Raw genomic sequence first — 13,014 nt, 5'->3', positions numbered from 1 at the left:
TCTTTTCTGCCACCTTTGAGAAGCAATTTGGAGGAAGGAACCCCTATAGAGTTCCAAGGAGGCCGATCCCCTAAAGAGATCAACCCCAAGCTTAGAATCTACAAGGGTTCTATCAGGTGTGCCCGTGGGCGACGCTGCCCCTGCAAGTGGGCGCCCTTGTGTCACGAACGATCATCGCGCACCGCAACAACTCCGTTCAACGAACCGTTCGTCGCTATCATCTACATGTACAACTACTTGGTAGCCTATTTTGCCTTGGTTTTGAGTCATTTTTCTTGTAAAAATATAAGTTCGAACAAGTTGTAGCGCTACAAAGCGATCGCTCACCGAACCGAGCAAAACATCCCCAAAATAGCCCAAAACAGCTCCGTTTTCGTGTGCCACGGGTTATTTTCTGCAACCGCCTTTGCTCACCAAAGCGTCAGCCATCTCAGCCCCTTTGAACCCTCCAGGTGGCACAGGGCTAGATGGGGCTTCGGTATAGTGTCGGGCGTTGAACAACCTTTCGCAAGTTCGCATGTTACCTTGACGGGAACTTGTTGTCGCGCCAAGCACCCGGTGAGTAGCTGTTTGTTGACTTACAGCTATTCGTTCAACTCTCTAAAGTCCTTATTTTCCCCCTCTCTCTCTTTTCTCTTGTGCATGCAAGGTGCTCGCTAAATTGCTTGTAAAGCTTCCCCTTTTCGCGAGATATCGGGACTTGTTCGTCGCTCATTCTTTCGAACTAATCAACTTTCTCTTTTACAAGTCCTTCGGGACCTATGAGAGGTTGCAAGTGGGCTGATCTTTGCGGAGTAATATCACAAGGGCGAAGCGCGACTTAGGCAACGCAAGCTAAGTTCACGTCTTTACCGCAAGGGTGCCTTGCGACTTAGGCAACACAAGCTAAGTTCGTATCTTGACCGCAAGAGTGCCTCACGCCTTAGGCAATTCCAGCTAAGGCCGTGACACTTGGGGCGGCTTTGCTCGCAAGCGCCGATGCCCCCGTGGGCATAGGGCCCACAGGCACCGCTAGACACTTGGGGCGGCTTTGCTCGCAAGTGTCGTTGCCCCAATGGTTACCTGCCTGCGACCCACATGCTGCAGGTCGTAGGCGGTCGATTGCTTCTCACCAACCACTTGCACGCAGGTGGCTAGGCCTCAGCTAAGGCTTCAAGCAGCCATAGGCCAACTTGCGAGGGCAACAACAATTGTTGCCCTTTCTCACCTTTTGCGTCAACGATTTTGACAACAAATGTCATCCTAAAACATAATATATGCAATTCAAAACTAATCTTTCGCATGAACAACCTGACTCCAATACCATTGTAGGGAATTCTAGGGGCGACATCACATGCGTAGTGAAAGAACAGAAAACAAAATCTCCAAATTTCCTAAATATGTGTTCATCATCGTGCGATGATTGGTGCGCAAAATCCGTAAAACTGAAAACCACACGTGAGATAGTTATGTTACCTAGGGAGATCGTATATCTCTGAATCCTTACAGATCTATAGAAGAGGATGAAGGAGGTCAAGCGTCCTCTCTAGTGGTGATCCACACAGCATGGTTGTGATGATGATCCTCAAATCTCTAGGCTTGCTATCTGAGGAGGAAAAGGGGAGAGGAGAATAGGAGGTGGCAACTAAGAAAACCTCTAGCCTATAGGTGTTTGGTTCCCTCTTATTTATTAAGGCGCTCTATCAACTTAACCTTAATGGATCTTGCCCTATTATGTATTAGATCTCCATCCAACTATCCAAGCCTCTTAGATTAGTGGGTCTCTACTCAATAATCTCTCATTATCGCTTATTGGATCTTATCCATATGATCCAATAATTCAGGGGCTTATTGGATATCCAATAAGAGAGGGGGTCCGGCAGATATCTTATATTCGAACCTCTACTCGTCACAATGCTTGCCATATGTGTGACCCTTTAGGCCTAATATCGAGCTGGTCGTGAGTCATTCTGGCTCAGTGAATTATTATCTCTATAATAATTCACTTGACTCATCAACTATGGACGTACTAGGCCACTACGTCGCAGTCTCCAGACGATACGGGGAATCCAATCTTTTATACCTATCTATCCTTAATTACCATGTATCTATAGTCCCTCATCCATATAATACCCCAAAGACCGTATACCAGCATGGTACTATCAAGCCTATATAGTTTCTACTCGAGTCTCGCTCTAATCTGATTCTTTCGGAGAATTCTTTCTCTCTCAATCTGAATGACCCTAGTGTTGAATCTCGGATTTTGATGATGAAGTCAATTGTCATTTGTTATCTAATCTATATGTTGAGATAAGTGTGCAGGATTAACTACGATGAAAGTAAGATATGCAGCAGGAGTTGCGCCGGAATCAAGACAATGATCACGTTGGGAGTTCGAGAGTTTGACAGAAGTTCGGACAGCCATCGGAGGTTCTGCGGGAACAAATCCGAGATGTCCATGAGCTTGCCAAAGAAGCTCATCGGAACTCGCCAAGTGGATCGTCGCAAGTCCAGGAGTTTGCCGGAAGTCCGCAGGAGCATCACCGAGGGTTCATCGGATGATCGACGGAAGTTCGCCGGAAGCTCGCCGGAAGAAGCGATTGACGCACCGGAGCAAGTTGCAGTAAATGTCTTAGGAAATATCATAGTTAGCACAATGATTAAGTTGGAAATGGGAGGTGATCCCATTAACTTAATCTTGGGGCAATTGGGCCGTTGAAAAACCCAAATTGGGCTGAATGGATCAACCTATTTGGACCCTAATTTCTGCCAAGCGGTTGAACCGCCCCAGCCTGGAGGTGGCACCGCTTGAGCTCGGTCTTCGAGCTCTGGCAGGAGGTGCAACCGCCTCAGTCAGGCGGTGGCACCACCTGAGCTCGGTCTTCGAGCTCTGGCAGGAGGTGCAACCGCCCCTAATAGGAGGTGGCACTACCCAAAGGCTCAGTCTTCGAGCTCTGCTAGGCGGTGCAACCGCCTCAGTCAGGAGGTGCAACCGCCAGATCCCGGAATTCCGGGAATTGACAGTTTTGAGCTCGAAATTCAAACTGGGTTGGGGCCTATAAATACCCCCACCCTTTCAGCACTGAAAGAGCACCAAAAACACACCGAAATCCTGATCTTATTCTGTGATTTTTAGAGCTCAAAATTATTGTAAAGGCCAAAAGTTCTTCTCCCTCTTTTCTTCCAAGTTCCGATCTTTAAAGAGAGGAGAGAAAATTCTGTAAGTGTTGTCTCCTAAGCCCGTCAAAAGGAGTGAAACTGTAAAAGGGTGGTTGGCCTTCGCCTATTGAAGGAAGGCCTCTAGTAGACGTCGGTGACCTCGTCGGTGGAGGAAGCCAAAAGTGGATGTAGGTCAAGATTGACCGAACCACTCTAAATCTCGGTTTGCATTTACTTTGAGAATCTTATCCTTACTGCAAACCTCCTCAATAGCTTACTGCCTTCTGCACATTTACGATCGTGTTTTAAAGTTTAGTATTTTTGGAATCGGCATTTAGACGTAAATCAGTTTTATCGTACGAACATCATATTTCAGTTTGCACTTATATTTTAACATTCATCATAACTGCAAACTGCCTTCATAGATTTCCTTTAACTACATCTCCCTTGATTACAAGTTAAAGATATTTATGAATCGGCTTTTCTACTGAAATCGCTTTTATCGTACGAACACCTTTTTAATCGTCGAAAGTTTTCTACTGCACTAATTTACCCCCCCCCCCCCCCCCCCCCTCTTAGTGCCCTTGATCCTAACAATTGGTATCAGAGCGGGGTTAACTCTCAAACGGATTAAAACCCAAGAGAGATGGCATACACCGGAAACCAAGAGGGCCATTCTATTACACGTCCACCCATGTTCAATGGGACGGACTACACCTATTGGGAGACCCGAATGAGGATCTTTCTTATTTCTATGGATTTTGAACTTTGGAATCTTGTCAAAAATGGATTTTCGAAGTCTTCTCTTCCAATGATCGATTGGAATGAATTGGAGAAGAAGGCTTTCGCTCTTAATGCAAAGGCTATGAATGTCTTATTTTGTGCGCTTGATAAAAACGAGTTCAATTGTGTTTCGATTTGTGAAACCACATTTGATATTTGGCACACACTCGAAGAGACTCACGAAGGCACAAGTAGAGTGAAAGAGTCAAAAATCAATCTTTTGATACATTCTTTCGAACTTTTCCGGATGAAACCGAGTGAGACTATTGGCGACATGTTTACCTGTTTCACGGATATCGTCAATGGTCTAAAAGAACTTGGAAAAAGTTTTTTGGATTTTGAGCTCGTAAATAAGATTCTAAGATCCCTTCCTAAGAGTTGGGATCCTAAAGTCACTGCTATTCAAGAGGCGAAAGATCTAAACAACTTCCCTCTTGAAGAACTAATCGGGTCATTAATGACCTACGAGATGACTTGCAAAGCTCATGAAGAGCAAGAAGACATCCTTCCAAAGAACAGAAAGGATATGGCACTTAGCACTTCAGAAAACCACTTGAGAGAAGTGATGAGGACTGTGACGATGACTTAGCACTTCTAACAAGAAAATTTAAAAAATTCATTAAAAGAAACAAGTATAAGAATGAAACAAAAAATAAATTTAAACCCAAGAAGGACCAAGTTATTTGCTACGAGTGCAAAAAGCTGAGACACTACAAAAGTGATTGTCCCCAAGTCAAAAAGAGAACATCAAAGAAGAAGGCGCTCAAAGCAACGTGGGATGACTCGAGCGCGTCCGAAGAAGAGGAGTCCAACACCGAGCAAGTTGCTCATTACGCCTTAACGGCCATCGGAGAGGAGGTAACGAATTTAATAGATGCAGATTTATCATTTGATGAATTATTAAATGCCTTCCATGACTTATTTGATGAATGCAAGATTATTAGTAGAAAATATAAATTGCTAAAAAAGGAGCATGATAGTCTTAGTTGTAATTTTGATAAGTTAAAAACTGAATATCATGATAGTTTAGGTTCATGCATAAAATGTCATGATCTAGAAACTCTCCAAAAGGAAAACTTGCTACTTAAAGACACCTTGAAGAAATTCGAGGTTGGTAGCAAGTCTTTGAACATGATCCTTGCAAACAAGGGTCACGTTCCCAAAAGAAGTGGAATCGGATTTGTGAGAAGTCCTCACCAAAATCCAACCACCTTCATAAAAGGCCCCATCTTACATGTTCGACACCAAAGCAAATGCAACTTTTGTTGCAAACTTAGACATAAAACGCATCATTTTCCATTCAAGAAAATTTGTCCGATCAAATTAATTAGGGTTCCTAAAGGAACCATGATAAAGTCTATGCAACATAATAAACAATGTAGATATATTTTTGAGGCACCCAAAAGCAAATGGGTACCTAAAAATCATCCTTTCTTGTAAAGACATAAAACATCATAAGCTGGGAGCAAGAAATAATATCCTGCTCTTTGGATTCTCGATATTCATGACTCGAGATCCAAAAAGAACACGTGATGCTCTCTAGCCTAAATAATGTTGAATCTCGTATTTTGATGATGAAACTACTTGATATATGTTTATGATTTAATCTGCCTTTTGAGTGACGCAGGATGCTTTGATCAGGATGAGACAATTAAAGCAGGAAAATCATGTTGTGCCGGAGGAACATGTCAGAAGATTGGACGTCGGGCCGGTAGATCGGTCGACGTATCGACAGAAGGCTTCGGGCAGTGGACTCGGGCATCGGGCCAAGAAGAGCGGTTATTGTGCCAAGGATATCGGAGTTGCGGAGTCAACTGGCCGATTGGGCAATAGGCCGCAGGAGAGGACGATGCGTCGAAGAATCAGACGAAGCGTCGAGGGACCAATGACATGCCGGACAACTTGGTTAATTGCTTAGGATTAATTGTCTCGATCGAAGTTTTGTTTTAATTGTGCAGGATTCACTATGATAACGATGAAGACATAAAGCGAAACAAAGTGTCGGAGTCAAGCGCGAAGGATTTGTTGCGAGTTCGAGAGTTCGACGGAAGTCCGAAGGTTCGTCGGGAATGCAACCGGAACTAGCCGAGAATGAGTTGGGAGCTTGTCGAAGGGTTTTTCGGAAGCTCGCCGGAAGGTTCGTTGGGAGTTCGCGGAGCTCGCCGAGAAAGATCGGAGCTTGCCGAAGAAGCTTGTTGGAACTCGCTAAGAACAAATCGTGAAGTCTAGGAGCTTGCCGGGAGTCCGCAGAATGGTTTCCGAGAGTTCATCGGAAGACCGCCGGAAGTTTGCCGGAAGCTCGCCAGAAGAAGTCTTGACTTGCGGACTTTGTAATAGCTTAGAAAATGTCTTTAAAATCATAGTTAGCACATTAATTAGGGTTAGGATTAGGTGTTAATCCTATAACCCAAGTAGGGGCCAATTAGGCCCAAGTTCGGACTGGTTTGGGCCAAGTTTGGAGCCAAACCAAGTGAGCTGAAATAGTGAAAGAGGTGGCACCGCCCCAGCCAGGAGGTGGCACCGCCTGGGCCAAGCCTCCCAGTGAGACTGGGCGGTGCAACCTCCCTAGCCAGGAGGTGGCACCGCCTGAGCTCAGTCTTCGAGCAAGACTGGGCGGTGCAACCTCCCTGACAGAGAGGTGGCACCGCCTGAGCTCGGTCTTCGAGCTCTGGCAGAGAGGTGCAACCGCCTCAGTCAAGAGGTGGCACCGCCTGAGCTCGGTCTTCGAGCTCTGCCAGGCGGTGCAACCTCTCCAGTCAAGAGGTGCAACCGCCTGATCCCGGAATTCCGGGATTTGATCGTTTTGAGCTCCAAATTTGAACTGGGTTGGGGCCTATAAAACCCCACCCATTCAGCACTGAAAAGATACAGACCTACACCGAAATCTTGATCTTTTCTGTGATTCTAAGAGCTCAAAAGTGTTGTAAAGCCTTTAAGTCTCCTCCTTCTGTTCTTCAAGTTTTGAGTTGTAAAGTGAGGAGAGAAAGGTCTGTAAAGGTTGTCTCCTGAGCCTGTCAAAAGGAGAGAAACTGTAAAAGGGCAGTTGGCCTTCGCCTATTGAAGGAAGGCCTCTAGTTGACGTCGGTGACCTCGTCGGTGGAGGAAGCAAAAGTGGAGTAGGTCAAGACTGACCGAACCACTCTAAATCTCTGGTTTGCGTTTATTTTTGAGCACTTTATCCTTACTGCAAACCTCCCTCATTACTACTGCTCTCTGCGCTTTTACGAACAAGTTCTAAGTACTGTTCTTTCCGAATCTGCATTCAGACGTAAATCGGTGTTTTCGTACATTATAGTTTACGTTTACGTTTTAATTCTGCAAAATTGTCTTCTACGCCTTCACGAACAAGTTTTTAAGTGCTGATCTGTCCGAATCTGCTTTCAGACGTAAACCAGCGTTTTCGTACGATATTTACATTGCAGTTTACGTTTACGCCTTGATTCTGCAAAACTGTCTTCTGCGCTTTTACGAACGAGTTTCTAAAGTTCAGATCCCTTTGAAACTGCGTCTAGACGTAAAATTGCGTTTAGACGTAAAACTGCTCAAACTGTGTTTAGACGTAAACTGAGTTTAGACGTAAATCTGCGTTTAGACGTAAAACTGCGTTTAGACGTAAATATGCGTTTAGACGTAAAACTGCGTTTAGACGTAAAACTGCGTTTAGACGTAAATCTGCGTTTAGACGTAAAACTGCGTTTAGACGTAAATCTGTGTTTAGACGCAAACTGCGCTTAGACGCAAACTGCGCTTAGACGCAAACTGTGCTTAGACGCAATCTGCGCTTAGACGCAAACTGCACTTTGATACAAACTGAGAATTAGCTTTTGCATCATAATAGTTTTTATTGAACAAACGCAGCTTTTGGTTTTAATCGCTGTAAGATTTTCGCTGCACTAATTCACCCCCCCCCCCCCCCCCCCTCTTAGTGCTCTCGATCCTAACAATTGGTATCAGAGTGGGGTATTTCTCATTTCGAATTTACACCCGAGAGAAATGGCTCTTCAAGAGGGATTTTCGATCTTTCGTCCACCGTTCTTTAACGGATTGGACTACACTTATTGGAAAACTCGAATGAGAGTTTTCTTGATTTCTCTAAATCTGGATTTATGGAATATCGTTGAAAACAGTTTTCAACTTCCCTCTAAACCGACGAACGAATGGTCGGATTTGGAGAAGAAGTATTTCTCCTTAAACGCAAAGGCTATGAATGCCTTATTTTGCGCTTTGGACAAAAATGAATTCAATCGGGTTTCTTTGTGCGAAACGGCTTTCGATATTTGGCGCACTCTTGAAATCACGCACGAGGGAACTAGTAGAGTCAAAGACTCGAAAGTTAATATTTTACTGTATGATTTCGAGCTTTTTCATATGAAACCAAGCGAAACCGTTGTTGACATGTACACCCGTTTTACGGATGTCGTCAATGGTTTAAAATCACTTGGTAAAAGCTTTTCGGATTTTGAACTCGTTAACAAAGTTTTGCGCTCACTTTCTAAAACTTGGGATTCAAAAGCAACTGCTATTCAAGAATCGAAAAACTTGAACCAATTTCCACTTGAAGAACTTATTGGTTCATTGATCACATATAAAATGGTGCACAATGCACATGATGAACATGTTGAACACAATTACCTTCCAAAGAACAGGAAGGATTTGGAACTCTGGACAAATGAATGCCACTTGAGCGATGACTCAAGTGATGAGGACAATGATGAACAAAACGACCTTCCAAAGAACAGGAAGGATTTGGGACATAGAACATTTGAAGACCACTCGAGCATAATCTCAAGTGATGGTGAACTTAAACTACAAATGAAACGAAAATTAAAAGGCAAAAAGAATCAAACTACTTGCTTTAAACGCAAGAAAAAGAACAAAAATTGGGATGAATCGAGCTCCTCCGAAGAAGAAAAAGTCAACAAAAGCAAGGCGGCAAACTACGCCTTAACAGCCTACAATGTGTTGAATCTCGGATTTTGATGATGAAGTCAATTGTCATTTGGTGTCTAATCTATGTGTTGAGATAAGTGTGCAGGATTAACTACGATGAAAGATAGACAAGCAGCAGGAGTTGCGCCGGAGTCAAGTTCATGATCACGTTGGGAGTTCGAGAGTTCGACGGAAGTTCGGACGGTCGTCGGAGGTTCTGCGAGAACAGATCCGAGAAGTCCAGAAGCTTGCCAAGCGAAGCTCGTCGGAACTTGCCAAGTGGATCGTCGCAAAGTCCAGGAGTTTGCCGAAAGTCCGCAGGAGCATCACCGAGGGTTCATCGGATGATCGACGGAAGTTCGTCGGAAACTCGCCGGAAGGAGCGATTGACGCACCGAAGCAAAGCTGCAGAAATTGTCTTAGATTTAATCGTAGTTAGCACGTTGATTAAGTTGGAAAATTGGAGGTGATCCCATTGGCTTAATCTTGGGGCAATTGGGCCCCTGAAAGACTGAAATTGGGCCGAATGGAATGAACCATTCGGACCCTGATTGCACCAGGAGGTGCAACCGCCCAGGCCAGGAGGTGGCACCGCCTGGGCTAGGCCTTCCAGCGAGACTGGGCGGTGCAACCTCCCGAGGCAGAGAGGTGGCACCGCCTGAGCTCAGTCTTCGAGCTAGATTGGGCGGTGCAACCTCCCTGACAAAGAGGTGGCACCGCCTGAGCTCAGTCTTCGAGCAAGATTGGGTGGTGAAACCTCCCTGGCAGAGAGGTGGCACCGCCTGAGCTCGGTCTTCGAGCTCTGCCAGGCGGTGCAACCTCTCCAGTCAAGAGGTGCAACCGCCTGATCCCAGAATTCCGGGATTTGATTGTTTTGAGCTCCAAATTTGAATTGGGTTGGGGCCTATAAATTCCCCACCCATTCAGCACTGAAAAGAGACAGACCTACACCGAAATCTTGATCTTTTCTGTGATTCTAAGAGCTCAAAAGTGTTATAAAGCCTTTAAGTCTCCTCCTTCTGTTCTTCAAGTTTTCAGTTGTAAAGTGAGGAGAGAAAGGTCTGTAAAGGTTGTCTCCTGAGCCTATCAAAAGGAGAGAAACTGTAAACGGGCAGTTTGGCCTTCGCCTATTGAAGGAAGGCCCCTAGTTGACGTCGGTGACCTCGTCGGTGGAGGAAGCCAAAAGTGGAGTAGGTCAAGACTGACCGAACCACTCTAAATCTCTGGTTTGCGTTTATTATTGAGCACTTTATCCTTACTGCAAACCTCCCTCATTACTACTGCTCTCTACGCTTTTACGAACAAGTTCTAAGTGCTGTTCTTTCCGAATATGCATTCAGACGTAAATCGGTGTTTTCGTACATTACAGTTTACGCTTACGTTTTAACTCTGCAAAACTGTCTTCTACGCCTTCACGAACAAGTCTTTAAGTGTTGATCTGTCCTAATCTGTTTTCAGACGTAAACCAGTGTTTTCGTACGATATTTACATTGCAGTTTACGTTTACGCCTTGATTCTGCAAAACTGTCTTCTGCGCTCTTACGAACCAGTTTCTATAGTTCAGCTCCCTTTGAAACTACATCTAGACGTAAAATTGCATTTAGACGTAAAACTGCTCAAACTGTGTTTAGGCGTTTTAGACGTAAACTGAGTTTGGACGTAAATCTGCGTTTAGACGTAAAACTGCGTTTAGACGTAAATCTGCGTTTAGACGTAAAATTGCGTTTAGACGTAAAACTGTCCAAACTGTATTTAGACGTTTTAGACGTAAACTGAGTTTAGACGTAAATCTGCGTTTAGACGTAAAACTGCGTTTAGACGTAAATCTGCGTTTAGACGTAAAATTGCGTTTAGACGTCAATCTGCGCTTAGACGCAAACTGCGCTTAGACGCAAACTGCGCTTAGACGCAAACTGTGTTTAGACGCAAACTGCGCTTAGACGCAATCTGCGCTTAGACGCAAACTACACTTAGATACAAACTGAGAATTAGTTTTTGCATCATAATAGTTTTAAATCGCTGTAAGATTTCCGCTGCACTAATTCACCCCCCCCCCCCTCTTAGTGCTCTCGATCCTAACAATTGGTATCAGAGCCCGGTTAACTCTCAAAAGGATTAAAACCCAAGAGAGATGGCTTACGCCGGAAACCAAGAGGGCCATTCCATTACACGTCCACCCATGTTTAATGGGACGGACTACACCTATTGGAAGACCCGAATGAGAATCTTTCTTATTTCTATGGATTTTGAACTGTGGAATCTTGTCGAAAACGGATTTTCGAAGTCTTCTCTTCCAATGATCGATTGGAATGATTTGGAGAAGAAGGCTTTCGCTCTTAATGCAAAGGCTATGAATGCCTTATTTTGTGCACTTGATAAAAACGAGTTTAACCGTGTTTCAACTTGTGAAACTGCATTTGATATTTGGCGCACACTCGAAGTGACCCATGAGGGCACAAGTAGAGTAAAAGAGTCAAAAATCAATTTGTTGTTACATTCTTTTGAACTTTTCCGCATGAAACCGAGTGAAACCATTGGCGACATGTTTACCCGTTTCACGGATGTCGTCAACGGTCTAAAAGGACTCGGAAAGAGCTTTTCGGATTTTGAGCTTGTTAATAAGATACTAAGATCCCTTCCTAAGAGTTGGGATCCTAAAGTCACCGCTATTCAAGAGGCAAAAGATCTACGAAATTTCCCTCTTGAAGAACTAATCGGGTCATTAATGACCTACGAAATGACTTGTAAAGCTCATGAAGAGCAAGAAGACATCCTTCCAAAAAACAGGAAGGATATGGCACTCAAAACTTCAGAATGCCACTTGAGAGAAAACTCAAGTGATGAGGACTGTGATGATGACTTGGCACTTCTAACAAGAAAGTTTAAAAAGTTCTTTAAAAGAAACAAGTTTAAGAATGATGAAAAATAAACTTGAACCCAAAAAGGACCAAGTAATCTGCTATGAATGCAAAAAGCCGGGACACTACAAGAGTGATTGTCCCCAAGTCAAGAAAAGAACAACAAAGAAGAAGGCGCTCCAAGCAACATGGGATGATTCGAGCGCATCTGAGGAAGAGGAGTCCAACACCGAGCAAGTTGCTCATTACGCCTTAATGGCCATCGAAGATGAGGTAACAAATTCAATAGATGCAGATTTATCCTTCGATGAATTATTAAATGCTTTCCATGAACTGTTTGATGAGTGTAAGACTATTAGTAGTAAATACAAATTGCTAAAAAAGGAGCATGATAGTCTTATTTGTAATTTCGATAAGTTAAATGCTGAACATCATGATAAGTTAAGCCCATGCATAAAATGCCATGATCTAGAAACTCTCCAAAAAGAAAACTTGCTACTTAAGGACACCTTGAAGAAATTCGAGGTTGGTAGCAAGTCATTGAACATGATCCTTACAAACAAGGGTCACGTTCCAAAAAGGAGTGGAATTGGATTTGTGAGAAGTCCTCACCAAAATCCAACCACCTTCATAAAAGGCCCCATCTTGCATGTTCAACACCAAACCAAGTGCAACTTTTGTTGCAAATCCGGACACAAGACACATTGTTGTCCATTCAAGAAAATAAGTCCAAACAAATTGATCTGGGTTCCTAAAGGAACCATGACAAACTCTATGCAACATGATAGAAAATATAGATCTATTTATGAGGCACCCAAAAGCAAATGGGTACCTAAACATCATCCTTTCTTGTAGAAAACTAAACCATCGCAAGCTAGGAGCAAGAGATGGTACCTTGATAGTGGATGCTCAAGGCATATGACCGGAGATCCATCTCAATTCTCTAAGCTTACTAGCATAGACGAAGGCTATGTCACCTTCGGAGACAACAACAAGGGTAAAATCATTGGCAAAGGAACCATAGGTAACAAATCCAACCTCTTTATTGAAGATGTTCTGTTAGTTGATGGTTTAAAACATAACCTCTTGAGTATTAGTCAATTATGTGATAAAGGATATACTGTCAAATTCAAATCTAATGCTTGCATCATTGAAAAACCACATAAAAATATATCTATGATTGCATTGAAACAAAATAACGTATACACTATTGACATCAATGACTTATGTGATGAAATGTGTTTTGCCGTTATGAATGAGGATGCTTGGCTATGGCATAGAAGATTAGGTCATGCTAGCATGAAAC

The sequence above is a fragment of the Musa acuminata genome, chromosome BXJ1-4 (assembly GCF_036884655.1).
Source record: "Musa acuminata AAA Group cultivar baxijiao chromosome BXJ1-4, Cavendish_Baxijiao_AAA, whole genome shotgun sequence".
In the NCBI taxonomy this organism is placed as follows: Eukaryota; Viridiplantae; Streptophyta; class Magnoliopsida; order Zingiberales; family Musaceae; genus Musa; species Musa acuminata.
The sequence above is the reverse complement of the archived record's forward strand: the minus strand, read 5'-3'. Positions refer to the sequence as shown.